We start from the raw sequence: 17,370 nt of genomic DNA, 5'->3' as shown, positions 1-17,370 counted from the left end.
CATAGGGGTGGTGAAGTGGTAAATTTTTGTAAGTTAAGTTGCACTAACTGGGAAATCCGGGTAGAGCCCTGTCTTTAAGGTTCGGACGAGTTGGGCTTGTATTATGTAAACGGCGAATGGGCTTTTGAATGATGGGCTGTCATCGTGGACCTGGCTCTTGATGGATGTGGATAAGCCCAGCGATCATCTTTTTGCCCCTTTACCTTCTTGCCGGTTATTATCTAACCGTTGAGAGGGGAAACTTCGAGAGTAATTAATGATCGCACCGTTCCAAGACAAAACTATTCAGATCAACGTTCCGTCTCATTATTGCCTTTCATTTCGACTTCGTTCTGTCTTCTGAAGAAACTAGCTCTCTTCTGCTTTCTGTTGTCCTGCAACTCCTTCTACTTTTTTCACCCTATTGCATTTTCAGGTACGCTTTTTTGTTCTTCCATGGAAGGTCCAAAGCTCCCCGATGTATTTAATCTTAGGTCGCATATTACTTCTTCCAACATAACTAAGCACATTTCCCAAAGGCTCTTAGATACTCCTCTGTATCTTATTCGAGCGCCTTTTCAAAACGAAAGGATAGTCCTTCCTAACCCTCCTCCTCCTGGTTTGATGGATCCCCAAAGGGGTCGCTGTATAGTGTTCTTTCTCAAACAGAGGGATTTCGGTCTACCGTTTCCTTTTACCCCTTTCTTTATTGAGGTTTTCGAGTACTTCGGGGTAACCCCTCGGATGTTATCCCCAAATTCTATTTTGTTTCTGTCCTGTTTTGAGTCTATCTGCCTGAGTTGGGGTTTTACCCCCACAACGTGTCTGTTTGTCACTTTTTTCCGTCTGGTTAGGGCGGTTCAGAATTTTTATTACTTTTCCCCCCGTAGTGGGTTGTCTCTTTTCACGGGCTACAAGGATTCCATAAAGGGATGGGTAGAGAATTTCCTTGTGGCGGAGCTGAAATTAGAGTCCGCCCGATCGTGGGAGGTGGATCTAAGTTGGGAGGAGGTCCATCCGGGTTGCAACGAGCTGCCCCAATTGAGCCTTATTGAGCAGGTGGGGTTGCTTCGACTGACTTCCGTTGAAAGGAAGTATGACGTCGAGAAGTGTATGTTCGTGTCCAATCTTAGGGATATCCGGGACACGGGTATATTGCTTTGTCTAGCGATTCTGTTTCTTCTTTGCTCATGATATCAGAAAGTATGCTGACTCTTTATAATTTCGTGTTTTTTGCAGCTTCTGAGGTTAAAATGGATGAAATCAAGTTCCCCAAGAACTTTGTCCTGTCTCGGGATAATATGCACGCAGTTTTCGACGCTTTTTCGGCTGGGCGTTCGGTGTCTGAGGCTGCTGCGGAGGTGGTTCAAGCTGTTTCCTCCAAAAAGGTTAGCCAACCTCCTGCCAAAGCTTCTTCTCGAGCTTCTAAACCAAGCTCTCACGGCACCAAATCATGTCGGCCATCTAGCCGTGGTGGATCGAGCTCAACTCTTAAGCCCGCTGAAGGGTCTAAATCTACTCCAGCTTCCTCGGAGGGCGCGAGGGAAACCTCCCTAGCCATTGTGGAGCAGACCCAAGTCGTTGAACAAGTGGAGTCGGGTCTTGTCCATTCTCCTGAAGGGGTGTCAGGGGGAAAATCTAAGTCCCCCGTTACTGAAGACAAGGAGGCCTCTGGGACAGGGATGGAGATCATCCTCATAGAGGACCAAATCCCAGATGTTCCTACCCAAGATGCCCATGCCTCTGTGGGGACTGGGCCTGAGGGATCTGAAGGCATTCCACTAAAGACCGGGGATAAGCGCCCAGCCCCTTCTGGAACATCTTCCCCATCTCCTGTTCGGAAGAAATCCAGGGCCGCCACAGGATCTTCTCCAGCTCTTCCTCCCATTGGGAAGGAGAAAGGTGTTTCTGCTGTGCCTTTGTTGTCTTCTTCTGACAACGCTCTAAACGCGTTGGACATTACCTCTGAATCTCCGGCCAGTGCTGTTGCCGAACTTCTTAGAGAGCGAATGTTCGGCGGAATTTCCGAGGCCTCAGATCCGCGTCTTCTTGCCCTGACTGGTCTCTTAGCCAGTTATACCAAGGAACAAGCGTCCTTTCGGTCTCGCTCTCATGAGGAGCTCGGATCGACGATTAGGGAGATGCTTCTGATGGTAAATTACTTTTCCACTTCTATTTTAGTTTGCTTTATTTCTTTTTCTTGATGATTGTTATTCCGTACTAGGTGACGGGCCTCTTTATGGAGGTGGATGTTCGTGATCGCTCCTTTCGGGAGTCTGTAGACCGTCGGATTGAAGAGGCACGTCTAGATGAAAATTTGTCTGCAACTAGTGACGCCAGGGGTAACCTTGCAGCAGCTCGGGAGCATACCCAGTCCCTCCAGGTAGAGTTGCACTCTGCGCTGGAGGTCATTGAAAAGGCTGAGGAGAAGGCGGCTGAGACAGCAGAGCACACCAAGTCTTTAGAAGCAGAGCTGTCTCATACTCGCAAGGTTCTCAAGGAGTCTGATGAGAGAGCAGCTGCCGTGGAGGCTCATTGTGCAGAAGTTTTAAAGCAGCTGTCCTCTATGACGGGGGCCCTTCGAGAGAGAGATGAGGCTGTGAGCCAGAGAACTGAGGTCCAGCGTCAATATGAGGCCTTAAAGGCTGATTCTGAAGGACTGCAGGTTCACCTGAAGGAGGTGAAAGCTCAGAAGGAAGGGGCCCTAGCTCGGGTGGAGGTCCTTGAGCGGGAGTTGAGTACGAGCTCTGATCGTATCAGGGACCTGGCTTCGTCAGCTGAAGAGTTCAACCTTCGCCACCAACAGCTCAACCATGAAGTCAGGACCTTGGAACGTAAGTATTCAGCCCTGCTCAAGGTAGTAAAACATGTTGAAGACAGGGCTCAGCTAGAGCGTGAGCAATGTATAGCGGAGTACCAGGAGTCTGATGAACTGAAGAGGAAGATCGAGCAGGCCTGTGAGGTTCACCTTCAGGACTACAAGGATTCTTCTGAATTGAAGGCGTTTGTAGCTGAGGCTTGTGAAGCACATCTTGATGAATATAAAGCTTCCGCTGAGATGGGGTCGGCTATTTTTAAGAAAGCCTTCCGTATGTACGTAACCGGTTACAATCGTGGTTTAAGGGAAGCTAGACGCGCTCCTGATATTCCTTTGAAAAAGCTTCGTAAGCCCGAAGTGGACTCGGATGGCGAGCCGGTGTTATATGGGGAAGATGATTTCCCTATGCCCAGAGGGGATTCGCGTCGCTGGCCGGCCATCTGTGTCTTCTTCAGAAGAATCCGAGCCGGAGGGGGAGGACGAGGAAGTTCTTGGGTCAGAGGGAGATGGCCCCAATTCTGAGAAGGAGGACCCCCACCTAGGGTCACAGATTGCCCCTGTTGTTAATGTTGAGAGGCCTGATCCAAAGGAGGCCGTGCTTCCTCCAGATGTAGTTGTAAATAAAGATAGTGTAGGCGAGGATGTTCTCACAGATGTGAGTCCTTTGAGGACTATTTTTCCTTCCACTTCGTCCGAAAAATAGATTGTAACAGCTATTTTAATGAAACTTTGATTCCTTTTTCCTTGAACTATTCTTGTTCTTCATATTTATCTCTGCTTTTCATACTTGTAATATTTATACTACGTATTCTCATTCATAAGCTTTTTCCCCACTGAATCAGTCTTAAGTTGTGAGCTCAGTTCTTAGCTAATTGTCTGAGAGATCAAGTCTCATATCTTTGAATAGCGACTAAGATGTCTGTTTTTCTGTTTTTAACCCTTTCTTTTTGGTTGTGACTTCGGATGTCTGTTCTAGACAAACTGATTTGGGCTTTGAGTATAGCCTTTTTACCTTCATTTATCTTCCTGCTGGTTTCTTTGTTTATGAGCCTTTTTATAGAGGGAGCTCGGCTTTTCGCTCGGCCTTTATACTTCGAGCGTTAGGGTACAGGACTATCCGAACTGGGAGCTTGGCCTTTTCTTCTTACCCAGGCTTTAAGTATTAGCAGTCATTTCGAGGTCGGCGTTTTTTAGTTGTTATGCCCCGAACCTCTTCAGGAGGTCGGAACCTCTTCGGGAGGTCGGAATCTGATTTTTCCTTGATAGCCTTGAGCCCTTCTTTTTTGTGAGGTTGGAACAGTATTTTTATAAGTTGTCCCTGCATATGATATGAGAAATTTTCACTTCGGGAGGTTTTTGGGACCTTCACCGACCGTTCTTGTTTTGTTTTTCCGGGAGTTCTTAGGGGGTCCTGGCCTTGTTTGGTTACCCGGGAGTTCTCAGGGGATCCCGGTCTTCATGCTCCGGGAGGTCCTTTAAGGTCCTCACCGGCCATTTTTGTTCCGGGGTGACCTTGGGGCCCCGCCGGCTGCTTTTTGCTTCAGGAGATCTTACGGGATCCTGGTCGTTTTTGTTCCGGAGTAACCTCGGGGCCCCGCCGGTTGGTTTTTACTTTAGGAGATCTTACAGGATCCTGGTCGTTTTTGTTCCGGGGTGACCTCGGGGCCCCGCCGGCTGCTTTTTGCTTTAGGAGATCTTACGGGATCCTGGTCGTTTTTGTTCCGGGGTGACCTCGGGGCCCCGCCGGCTGCTTTTTGCTTCAGGAGATCTTACGGGATCCTGGTCGTTTTTGTTCCGGGGTGACCTCGGGGCCCCGCCGGCTGCTTTTTGCTTCAAGAGATCTTACGGGATCCTGATCGTTTTTGTACCTCCTTGAGGTTTTGCGCAATATTCAGGCACATTGGCCTTACTGTCGCTTCGTCATCTCAAATGGTTTTGTGTCTAACTGAGGTCTTGTTTTTCAAGGGGTCTCTCTGAGCCCTGTTCGTTCTTTTTCACGGAGGAGTATTATTCACAAAGATAATCACATTGTATAAACAATTTTATTCACTCATGTGTGTCAGAATACAATGTTTTTCTTTACAAATATATTAAGGGAAATACCTCTTTAAGTGCTGGATGTTCCAAGCGTGGTGCTCAGGGTTTCCTTGCATATCTTCGATCCGGTATACCCCTGGCTTGACCACTTTTGTCACCCTGAATGGACCCTCCCAGGTCGGTGCTAACTTGCCTGCGGCCCCTCTTTTCCCTGTAGCTTCTAGGTTTCTTAAGGCTAGGTCTCCCACTTTCAAGCTTCTCTCTCTAACCTTTTGGTTGTAATATCGTGTTGCCCGTTGTTGATAAGCAGCAGTTCGGATTTGGGCTTCTTCCCTAACTTCTTCAAGAGCATCTAGGTTGCTTCTTAACTTGCCCCCATTAGTGTTCTCACTAACGAATTGGACTCGGTGAGTGGGAATCTGCAACTCAACTGGGACTACGGCCTCTGTGCCATAAGCAAGTGCAAAGGGTGTTTCTTTAGTGGGTGCTCTGGGAGTGGTTCGGAGTGCCCACAGGATACTGTTGAGTTCTTCAGCCCAATTCTCCTTTGCGCCATCTAGCCATTTCTTTAACCCTTGGAGGATAGCTCTGTTAGTGACTTCTGTTTGGCCATTAGTTTGAGGATGGCCCACAGAGGAGAATTTGTGCCATATGCCCATGTTCGTCGTGAAGGCTCTGAAGGTACTGCAGTCAAATTGTCTGCCATTATCTGAGATAAGCACTCTAGGTATGCCGAATCTACAGATGATATGCCCCCACACGAAATCTATCATCTTGCGAGCTGTGATTGTGGCTATTGCTTCTGCCTCTGGCCATTTTGAAAAGTATTCTACAGCCACCACTACGAATTTCCTTTGCCCCGTAGTCTTGGGGAACGGTCCCAGGATATCGATTCCCCATTGTGAGAAAGGCCATGGACTGGATATGCTTGCTTGAGGAGTGGCAGGGGTTCTGATGGCATTAGCAAATCTCTGACATACGTCGCACTTCCGGACAAACTCTTCTGCTTCTTTTTTAACAGTGGGCCAATAGTATCCTTGCCTGAATACTTTGTTGGCTAATGTTCCTGCTCCCTCGTGGGCTCCACATAGGCCTCTATGTATCTCTTCCATTACCTTTGTAGCCTCTTCCGGGATCACACATCGGAGCCATGGACTGGATTTTCCTTTTCTGTATAAGGTCCCCCTTATTGCTTGGTAGTTAGCGGCACGAGCTGCTATCTTTCTGGCTTCATCTTTATCTTCGGGGAGCTCGCCCTTTTCCAAGTATCTCAGGTATGGGGTCATCCAAGTTGGGTTTTGTTCTACCTGCAATATCGTGTTAGTTTTATTAAAAGCAGGTGTATGGACCTATTGTATGTACACTTCATCGGGAATCTGCAGGGCCTCCGTATTGAAACGAGCGACATACTCTCTGAGTGATTCACCCTCTCTCTGCCTTACTGTCTCCAAATAGCTCGTCTTCCTCTCCGCTGGCACCCCGGCTATGAATCGACTGATGAAGCGAATGGCTAGGTCTCCGAAACTCCTGATACTTCCGGCCTCAAGGCTATTGAACCACGCCCGCGCTGGTCCCGAGAGCGTCGTTGGGAATACTTTACACATTAAGGCATCAGATAGAGTTTGCAACTCCATGAAGGTCTTATAGTTCATGACGTGCTCCCTCGGGTTACCAGTTCCATCATAAGCCGCCATTGATGGCATCATAAACTTCTTAGGGACAGTCTCTTGCTGCACCCACTTGGAGAAACGGAAAGAAGTAGGCAAAGAGGTTTGGCTTTGGTCTTTCTTACCTAGCTCGGCGAGGAGCTGTTCTCTCAGTTTCTTCAACTTTTGGTCTACCTTCTCATCTTCTGGGCTGAGTTTTTTCTCCAGGTGGTACTCCTCCTCCTCTGCTTCAGTTCCCGTCCACCCGGTTATTTCGGCGGAATAGTTATCCACCTCCTCATTTTCTATCATCTCTCTCGCCCTCCTCCCATGGATTCGGGCCTCCGGTCCTTCCTCTTCGCCGGCTCTTCTTCCTCTTTCTTCAGTATCGCAGCTGCTGGTTTGAAGACGGTCAGTTGCAGGTCGGGGGTCATTGGTATAAGGTTCCTCTACAACCGGGAGTGTATTTGCTGGGGTGTTGAGGCCTCTCTGTTGCATTATCTGCCCCAACCAGTGGGCTGTATTCTGTAACTGGAAAGCCATGTTTTGAAGATCTTGGTTAGACAAGGTGACAGCGGGAGTATTCCCTGCCAAACTTGGCGAGTGATTAAGAGGAACAGGTGTTTGGTTGTTTAATGTCGTAGGACTAGAAAAGGAGAATTATTGCCCCTCTTGGGCAGAGCTTAGGTCATTTGGGACGTTAAGGTTACTTTCTTGGTGATTAGCCATCATGGATCTCAGTGGGTTTCTTTAAGAGTGAAAACTCCGGTGATGAAAAGATCTCTGTCGTTTCCCACAGACGGCGCCAATTGATGATCTGAGATCCAATAGAGTAGGATTTTACAAGGGTTTTTGTATTGAGAGATAAGACTTAAACTTTCTGAGGAGGAGACTCCCCTTTTATCCATTTCATCTTGCTTGCTGGTGACGTGTAAAGGCCTCTCCAGGATTGGGCCACGCGTCTCTGCCATACAGATTCGGGCGTAGGAGGGTATCAGGCGCCTACCCCATGCGTAACGGCCTCTGATTCTCCTTGTGCGTACGTTCGAGCGGATCTGCCAGGCTGTCTGGTGAGTATCATTCTGGATCCTGGGTTGGGCTGAGAGTTGGGCCAGAGAGGAAAGGGCCTGCGATCGCGGACTGGGTCGATCTAAGTGAGGAAGCTTGGTTGAGCCTGGCCTTGAAGGTTGGATGAGCCGGGCCTGCTTTGAGTACCAAGTAGGTGGGCCTTTACTTTGTGGGCTTTAGGTTGTGGCCGAGGCCCCGGACCGGGGTGAAGAAATCCAGCGGTCATCATTATTTATTTGGATTACCCATAAAGAGTAACATTTAGAGATTTAAAATTTTGTTCATTTGAATTACTAATAAAAGGTAACATTTAGAGATTTGGGGCTCTATTCATTTGGGTTACCATAAAAGGTAATATTTGGAGATTTAGGGGTCTGTTCATCGGGCAATGTTTACGGGAACTGTTCATCGAGTATTGTTCATGGGTACTGTTCACCAGGTACTGTTCACGAGTACTGTTCATCAGGTACTGTTAACGTCTGATCATTTGTTTATTTTGATTGTTTTGGATTGGTTGTTCTCATGACTAAAATTAAAACCATCGTAACTGATGCGATTATTGTGATGACTAAAATCACGGAACATAAATTAAATATATCTAATTTTTTTTATTGGAGTAAGTCTATCCGTATTTATTTACGAAACATTGAAATGGATGATCTTACCAAGGATTCTCCAACTGATAAACTCGTAGAGATTGGATGAGGAATGATGCTCGTTTATTTCTGCAAATTTGAAATTCTATTCATAATGAGGTGATTAGTCTACTAATCATTGTGAATTTGTAAAAGAATTAATGCTGTATTTGAAATTTCTATATTCTGGTATTTTCTATATTTATGATGTGTATAAAGTATTTTACCGAGCTGAGAAAATGTGGTCTCCCGTTCTAGTGTTAAACTTGAATGTCGAGTTATGATACAAGCCGTTTGTGAAATCTTGTAGGTATGTTAACTATTGAAAGAAATTGGGTTCACAAATTCGGTATCTACTAAATTGTGATGTGATAATCAAAAAATTAACTCGAGAGATTATATATGTAACAAGTTTGATATAATTAATATTTATACTCCAATTTCAGGAGGAGTGTTATAAGTTATAAGAAATAAATATGTTAATATAGAAAAGTAAATATTAACGGATGAATCAGTTACTTAATTTTTAAAATTCTATAATTATAAATTTAATTTTTTTATATTTAAATATTGTCTCTGATATATAAATAGATTATAATCTTTATCGTGAAATACACCAATAAATATTATCTTTCTATATTTGTATTTATGAATAATTTTTTTAAAATTATAAAAATTATTTAATAATTTAAAATTAAAAAATTAATTAATATAATGCTAAACCTAAATATTTCTAAGTTTTTTTTTTAAATAATCATAAAATTCATCGTGTCACTTATCAAGTGGGTCCATTTTATAACACGTCCACATCTGATGATTGTAATCTCTTATTGGGATGTGGCCCACCAATGAGCATATCAAGATTCCAAGAGTGATTACCACCGTCTAGGTTAAGGATACGTGGCAAAATCTTGTGCGTAGTGGAGTCAGCAATTATTACCGAGACCAGCAAGCAGCTGAGTGAGTGAGCCCCATTAAATTCAGGGCCCATCACCACATGCCGTTATACATCAAATTTATTTATTCTTAACTTAAACATAATTATAACTTTCTATTTATAAAAACTACTACTGTATTATACAAAATTATAACCTTTTCGTTTCCATTTATTTAAAAAAAAATAAAATATTTTTATATTTTTTAATATTTAAAACATTCACTTTAAAATTTTTGTTAAAACGTATATATAAATTTATTAATAAATTTTATTTTTTTATCTCCCTTCTATTTAGAAGAATATTCTTTTTGAGGAAATAATCTTCCTGGAAAAAGCAGATTCTTTTTTTCGGCTAATAAAATATAAGATTGGATGCAAAAATCATGATTTGATTTTTTATTTTTTAATTATGCAACCAAATCTCCTGAAAAATACGTATAGATACGAGACTTTTTTTTAATTATTATTTAAAAAAAAATTATGATCTTCGTTAGGTATTTATTAATAAACAAAACCAAATAGAAGAGAGAGAAATTATTAGTACAGGAAAAGGGGCATATCATAATTAGGATAGATAAAGATAAGGCAATTATTTAGGGGCATTTAAGGAATTTTGAGTGATAAAAGAACAAAAGGGAATGTTGCTCTATGTTGTAGGTTACAAAACTAATAATCACAAGCCAAACAAAACAAAAGTAAGGTGGGTCCCATTGACAGGTGCATATGTTGCACAGCATGATTGGTTCTTTTCATTAGACTGTAAATTAATATATAAATTTGTACGTGTTTAATTAGTTAATTAATATTAAGTTTATTTCAATTTAAATTATTCAAAATAATACTAAATTTATTTAGTTTATATATTTTAATGTTTTAATTATTTATATTTAAAAACAATTAATACTTGTATAACATTTTTAAATTATATTTTAAATATATAAAATTTTATAGAAACTGTACATTAAAATCATAATACCATTAAACTTTAAAAAATATATATACGAAAAATTTAAATTTTAATAAAAAATTAAAATAATAATTAAATAACTAAATAAATTCAATTTTATTCTTCCATCAGTCTTTTTTAAAAATTTAATTTATTTCGGTTCGGAACAAAATGCCATCTTTAAACCCTGTATAAGCAGCAATACATCTCCATGGAGAATCCCTCAGAATGGCTTGATCTTATTCATTTTGCCTGCAAAATGCCTGTATCCACACACATTACATCTCACAAAATCCTATTATTAAAGAAAAAACATGTTATAAGCTTTAGTTTAATTATATATTTTTTTTATAATCCCTAATTAAAAATTGCTAAATTGGTTTTTAATTGTCATAGAGCAAAAGAAGACAAAGCAGGTAAGTGTTAATTTAATTTAGTTGAGAAATATTTGACAAATTCTTCTCTAATATTCTATGTATTTATTTTCGTCCTTCCACTTAGATGAAAACAAGAGATTGATTAAATTAACAAAATAAATCTATAATGATATCTTCAATGATAATGACATTATTTTAATGAAAATGATTGACAGCAGTCTCCAATTATGAAAATAATAAAATTTAATCCTATTCATCAATGAATTTTTTGTACTTAATTCGTTAGAAATATTTATCATTATAAATAACTAAATTACTATTTTTTACATAATTAATTATTTTTTTAGAAAAAAAAAACTGAATAAAACAAGCTACTTAAGACAAAACATGAGGTAAGCAACCCAATGTAGTCGCATGCATCAAAAATAATATTTTTATTAAAAATAGTAAATAAATTTGATATTTAAAATTATAAAAAATATTATTAAAATAATATTTTATTAAATCATAATTTATTTAGACTGAAATAAATTTTGAGATTTTTATTTATGAAAAAAAATTGAATAGGATTTATTTTGACTTTATTGAAAATTTCAGAGGTTAATTTAAACTTTTTTTCTATATTTTTTTCACATTATTTTTTATAACTATCGTGCTTTTTCCATTCTGAATGAGACTGAAATTAAAAGAAGAGTATTGGCTTAAAACTCATCAAGCTCTCATTCAGCTGACTAATCCAACATTTTAAGTCTTAATTCAGACATGCGGGATAAGTCCCAACCATGAGCCTAGATCCAATAGAAAGTGATTCAGCCCGGTGATATGATGTAAGGAAAATAATTGGTCCAATCAATTCGCAGCCCTGCCCATATGCGCGCCGAAAAAATTAAATGGTTATCTAGTGTGGAGAGAGACTCTGACACGTCCATACATACAGACTCGAATTTGAGTAACAAAAACAAGTGTGACTATAACAAGAGGCCGTTAAATATCAGATAAAAAATAAATAAATAAAAGATGAAGAATGTCTTTGTAGATATCATAATATCAATTTTTAGTATTTAAGCATAATTTTTCTATAATTTCTTTTACGTATTAATCAGTAATTATTGATGAATCAAAGGGTGTGGATTTGTAATTTGGGTGATTAACCAATGAAATGTGTTTGTGTGGTTCACAGATGTGGCCTGATTTAATAGAAAAGGCCAAAGATGGTGGACTTGATGTTATTGAAACATACGTCTTCTGGAATCTCCATGAGCCTCGCCGAAAACAGGTTTCTATTGCTTTTCAGCAATACACTCCTACGAGCACTTGACGTATCACTCGACTGATAAACCTAGTTTTGAAGATTTTGAAATTTTTTAATATTTGTTTTAAACCTCTCTATATAAAGAATTTGGCTGACTAGCATCAAGTTAAAGGGTTCATGAAAATTAATTATCTAAAGCATTTTTACAATTTTTTTTAAAAAAGTATATTTGTATGGCTTAGTACGATTTCTCTGGCAACCTGGACGTGGTGAAGTTCTTCAATCTGGTACAAGAAGGAGAAGCTGGAATGTATGGCTTTCTACGAATTGGACCATATGCTTGTGCTGAATGGAATTGTGGGTAAATTAACATAATATTTTTTTTGGCAACTAAACAAAAGTAATCAAATAATAATAATGTAATTATTAATTACGTACAATCATGAAATATTGAGTCCTAAAAATCGCTCCTGCTTAATTTTTCTGATGTCAGAGGTTTTCCTGTCTGGCTACACAATATGAAAGGGATTGCATTAAGGACAGACAATCTTGTTTACAAGGTTCCTTTACTTTGGTATCGTCTCTCTTTTTATTATATCAAGAGATTGTCGTAAAATATATTTCAAACTCTTAATTTTTATCACATGCGGAAAGAGATGCAAACTTTCACTGCAAAGATTGTGAACCTGTGCAAAGCTGCCAATCTCTTTGCATCACAAGGGGGACCTATCATATTTGCTCAGGTTTCCAGTCTTTCATTTTCTTTCTTTCTTTCTTTCTTTTCTCATTCATTTTATAAATTTCTTGGAATTTTGTATCCTTGTGTAACAGATAGAGAACGAATATGGAAATATTATGGCACCATATAAAGCAGCAGGGAAATCCTACATTCAATGGTGAGCACAAATGGCTGAATCTCTTAACGTTGGAATCCCCTGGGTTATGTGTCAGCAGAACAACGCTCCAAAACCCATTGTAATTTGTTGCTATTTCATTCGCCATGTCTGGTTTTTTTTTCCCCTACGTACATGCTATCAGTAACTCAAATTTTTTCTGTTGCAGATCAACACATGCAATGGTTACTACTGCGACCAGTTCACTCCAAACAATCCAAGCAGCCCCAAAATGTGGACTGAGAACTGGATTGGATGGTATGTGTTATTGTCTTCATGTTATTTTCATATCAATACCTCCATAGAGTTTATAAGCTAAGCAATGAAATGGGCTTGAAATTCAGGTTCAAAAGTTGGGGTGCTCAAGACCCTCGTAGAACTGCTGAAGATGCAGCATTTGCAGTTGCTCGCTTTTTCCAGTACAATGGGGTCTTTCCAAAATTATTACATGGTTAATCCATACATCTCTGATGACTTTGTCTTTTCTTGGTTTTTTGTGTAAAAGTAATGTTCTTGCTTCCCTTCAATATAGTATCATGGAGGAACTAACTTTGGACGCACATCTGGAGGTCCTTATATAACAACCTCGTATGATTATGATGCCCCACTTGATGAATATGGTAATACAAGAATTGAAATCCAAAGTTTCTGCTGTAATTTCCATCCTGGTTTGTTGTTCATGGAATCCTGAAACTTTCAGGGAATTTGAACCAGCCCAAGTGGGGACATCTGAAGCAACTCCATGCAGCAATTAAATCAGGGGAGAAAATTCTCACTAGTGGTAATTCTTCAGTCACACAGTTCCCCAACAATGTTAATGTAAGTTAAAAGATTCAAAAAGTATTTCAGTTTGATAATGGCGAAAGATTCTGACTGCAAACATTGACTTGAAACAAGATGGCCAGTACTTTGTTCCTGCTTGGTCTGTAAGCATTCTTCAAAACTGCAGCAAATAGATTTTCAACACTGCAAAGGTAAAAGTAAAAAAGTTAAATCAATTAAACTCTATCATTAGATGAATTCTGAGATGCTAATGCATCCTTTACAGGTTAATACACAAACCTCTCTAATGATAAAGAAACCAAGCAGTGGTAATGGTACAAAAAATCCATTGTCTTGGTCATGGGCAGCAGAGCCCATGGATGATACCCTTAAAGGAAAGGGTACGTTCAAAACGACAAGGCTTCTTGAACAGAAGGAAACTACTTTTGATGCTAGTGACTACTTATGGTACATGACTACGTAAGTTTATACTAACAAATGAAATTTTATATAAGACATCTTGTTTTTGAAGCTAATGGAATTGGTTTTCTTCATCAATGGTGATAATTCAGTGTTAATCTAAATGGAACGTCCTGGAATAATGCAAATCTGAGTGTGAATACATCAGGCCATGTACTCCACGCATTTGTGAATGGAAAGCTAATTGGTATACTCAATTTTCCAGGATCGATTTCCTTCTGTAGCGAGTGTGATTTCATGCATTCTGAGATTACTGTCCTCTGATTAGTATTCTAATTGAATGACAGGTTCCAAGTGGGGCACTGGAGGGCATTACAATTTTCTGTTCAATAAAGCTGCCACATTCAATTCTGGGAGTAACATTATCTCTTTACTCAGTGCCACTGTTGGATTAAAGGCGAGTTTTTTTCTTTTCATTTTAATATTTGCCTAATCATTAGACAGGAAAAAAGCAAAGGAAGATTTTAGAACATAGAAGCAAAGCTAACTTTCTAAGAATATGGGCCATATGTTTCTTTTTCCAAGTAATAGTGTTTTTATCTGGGCAGAACTATGGTTCATTTTTTGATTTGCAACCAACTGGGATCAATGGTCCTGTTAAGTTGCTCGGAAGTGGAAGTGACGTTATGAATTTGTCATCAAACAGTTGGTCTTACAAGGTAAAAATTCTTGGAAAATTGGAAAAATTTTGGAAACATTGTTTCAGCATAGCATATAAGCTTAAAATAACTAGTTGTCCATTTGACTTCATTTCTGGAAGAAGGGTTGGATTGAATAGTGAAGCCCACAAATTTCACCATGGTGATGTTTCAGCTACCAAGTGGCCGTCAAATAATCTCCCAAGTGGGCAACCATTTACATGGTACAAGGTATTTTCGGAAACTTTAATGATCTCTCGAACAGCAAGTTAGAGAATTCTATCAAACTAGATGGAAACTTGTCACACTGAAGGATTTGAATACGTTGTAGACCAGCTTCCAGACTCCTCCAGGAACAGACCCTGTAGTGGTGGACTTGCAAGGCATGGCCTGGGTGAATGGGAACAGTCTCGGTCGTTTCTGGCCATCTTATCTAGCTGCTAACGCCAAATGCAGCGACACTTGTGATTACCGTGGAGCATATGCTGCAAAGAAATGCGTGCAAAATTGTGGAAATCCAACTCAAAGATGGTAATTGGATCACGAGATTGTTGCAGCAGGAATCTTATCCAATATAACACATCGTTTCTACGTTCAGGTACCATATTCCAAGATCATTACTGAACAAGAACAACACATTGGTTTTGTTCGAAGAATTTGGTGGGAACCCTTCACAAGTTGGGATCCAAACGGTCACCGTGGGGACTGCCTGTGGCAATGCATACGACGGGAATTCATTGGAATTGTCATGCCAAGGAGGGCAGAAAATATCGGCAATTCAGTTTGCAAGCTTTGGAAACCCCACTGGATCTTGCGGGTCGTATCAGAAAGGTCCTTGTGATTCTGCTGATTCCTTATCTGCAGCGCAGAAGGTAGTGAGCGAAACCTGCCAAGGCCTTGCGTTTTCTTTAACTAGTTGTATTAGTAAAGTTATGATGTTTGGATTTGCAGGCTTGTGTTGGAAAAATGAGTTGTTCTTTGAATGTCTCACAAGGAAGTTTTGGATCAAGCAGCTGCGGCAGCACAAACAGGCTTGCAGTGCAGGCTACTTGCTAAGGGAAGATGCTCTGTTGGATTTTACGAGCCTCAGGAAATCAAAATCCGCCCTTTTTTTGGTCATAAAGACTTGAATTAACCAACAGCATCGCTAGTGAGTTGTGATTCTTTTGATGATGACGATGATGATAGCAATTTTATAAGACGTGAGCATGTCAGTAATCTCCTTATAGATTAGTTTTGTAGGCAATAGTCTAGATTTAGGAATTAATTTGTCATTGATTACTCGTAAATAAATAGTAATAGAGTTTATGCATGGGTTTCCTTATGTATATACATATAAATTAATTTATTTTATATATGTTTATAATAATGTCTAATTTATTACAGATATTATAAATTAAATAAATAGAATTTGCATAGTTTATATAATTATTAAAATGTTAAAATATATATTAATTTTTTTAAATATATTTTACGTTCTTTATTAAATTAAAATTTATAGAATCAAATATGGTATAGGTATATTTGTAGAACCAAAGAGTAAAAGTAAGATGATGTTATGGTTCAATGGGGGGTACAATAAGTGCAGTGCTGAAACGGAAGAGGAGTGTTTTTATTAAGAGTAATTTTTGAAATTTTTTTTAAAAAATGTGACAGCAATTTAATAATTTAGGTATCGGTTATGGGTCATGAATGCTTTTCTTTTATTTTATTTCATCAGTAACATTTGTGTGAAAGGCCGCTATGTGCATCTTGTTGTCTAGAGCTGCTACACCAGCCCGTTGATGGAATGAATGACAGGTATCAACTGTGTGATCAACTTGAAACTCTCCATCTGTTTCGCGATTTTAGTACCATTCAACAGTTATGGAGGCTGCTACATTTGGAGCAGATATACCATAAAACTTTTTTTGACTTCAAACAGTGGTGGTTGGAAGTCTCTCATCTGTTTTTAGGCGAGGATTAATTATGTTCAATCTTGCATGTTACAGTATCTGGTGCAACAAGAACAAGGATGTAGGGGTGTTTTTAATGTCCACAGCGTCGCTTTGGCAATCCCCTAATGTTCATAGATAGAGTTCATTTCCTTGGGTCTGGCAGCAAGGCAGGTTCCAGGAGTTGTTCAGGTCGTCATGTGTCTCATTGGCACCCTCCAACGCGTGGGGTTATTGAGATGAATAGCGACACGAACTTGGGTTTTTGAGGGTAAGGCGGGTTCATGTTGTTTTTCGAAATGATGGTGGTGAGCTTATGGCTTGTGCATCATCATGTGTAATTGGAGACTAGAGTCGAGATGTGTCTGAAGCCTTTGGGCTGGAAAACGGCCTTTGTGTAGCTCAATTTTATGCTTCTCCATGTTGGTGGTTGAATCAGATTGTAAAAGTGTGATCGACGAGCTCCAAGATGGTTTCCCTCTTCCTAATAGCCTGAGCGTTACACTTTCCGAAATGTTACAGTTATACCCAGTCTCCCAGGGAGAGCAACGTAGCTGCTCATTGCTAGCAAAGTTTTGTATGTTGTGTCTGATTATGTTTGTGTTCAGGAGAATCCTGGCATTATATCCTCCGCTCTGCTATTTGATGCTTCCTATCACTCTGATTAATCATGGCATCACGTGTTCCTTTTGTTGACGATCATCTCATGTACAAGAATATTAAATGTTTTTTTTAAAAAAAAAACAGAAGAATTTGAAGGAAAAGAATGCAGAAACATACAGAAGAGAAGCCAGTAAAGAAAAATATAAGATATAAAAATGGAAATGACAAAGCTTATTGTAACTGGGGACAAGAGATTTAGAGTTGTAGTAGTTAAATGCATAAATTCTTGGTTGCAGTTGAATAAAGAGAATTAAACTTTCAAGGCTCACTAGCTTCAGTGCTGGCACCCGCTTCTGCAAGATTTA

The 17,370-nt window shown here is 39.7% G+C and overlaps 1 pseudogene; it reads left to right on the top strand.

Annotated features, from left to right (window-relative positions):
* Positions 1-1,280: 1,280 nt before the first annotated feature.
* Positions 1,281-15,575, top strand: LOC110603292 (annotated as a pseudogene).
* The last annotated feature ends 1,795 nt before the right edge of the window (positions 15,576-17,370 follow it).

This window comes from Manihot esculenta, chromosome 16 (genome assembly GCF_001659605.2).
Source record: "Manihot esculenta cultivar AM560-2 chromosome 16, M.esculenta_v8, whole genome shotgun sequence".
In the NCBI taxonomy this organism is placed as follows: Eukaryota; Viridiplantae; Streptophyta; class Magnoliopsida; order Malpighiales; family Euphorbiaceae; genus Manihot; species Manihot esculenta.
The sequence above is the reverse complement of the archived record's forward strand: the minus strand, read 5'-3'. Positions and strand labels throughout refer to the sequence as shown.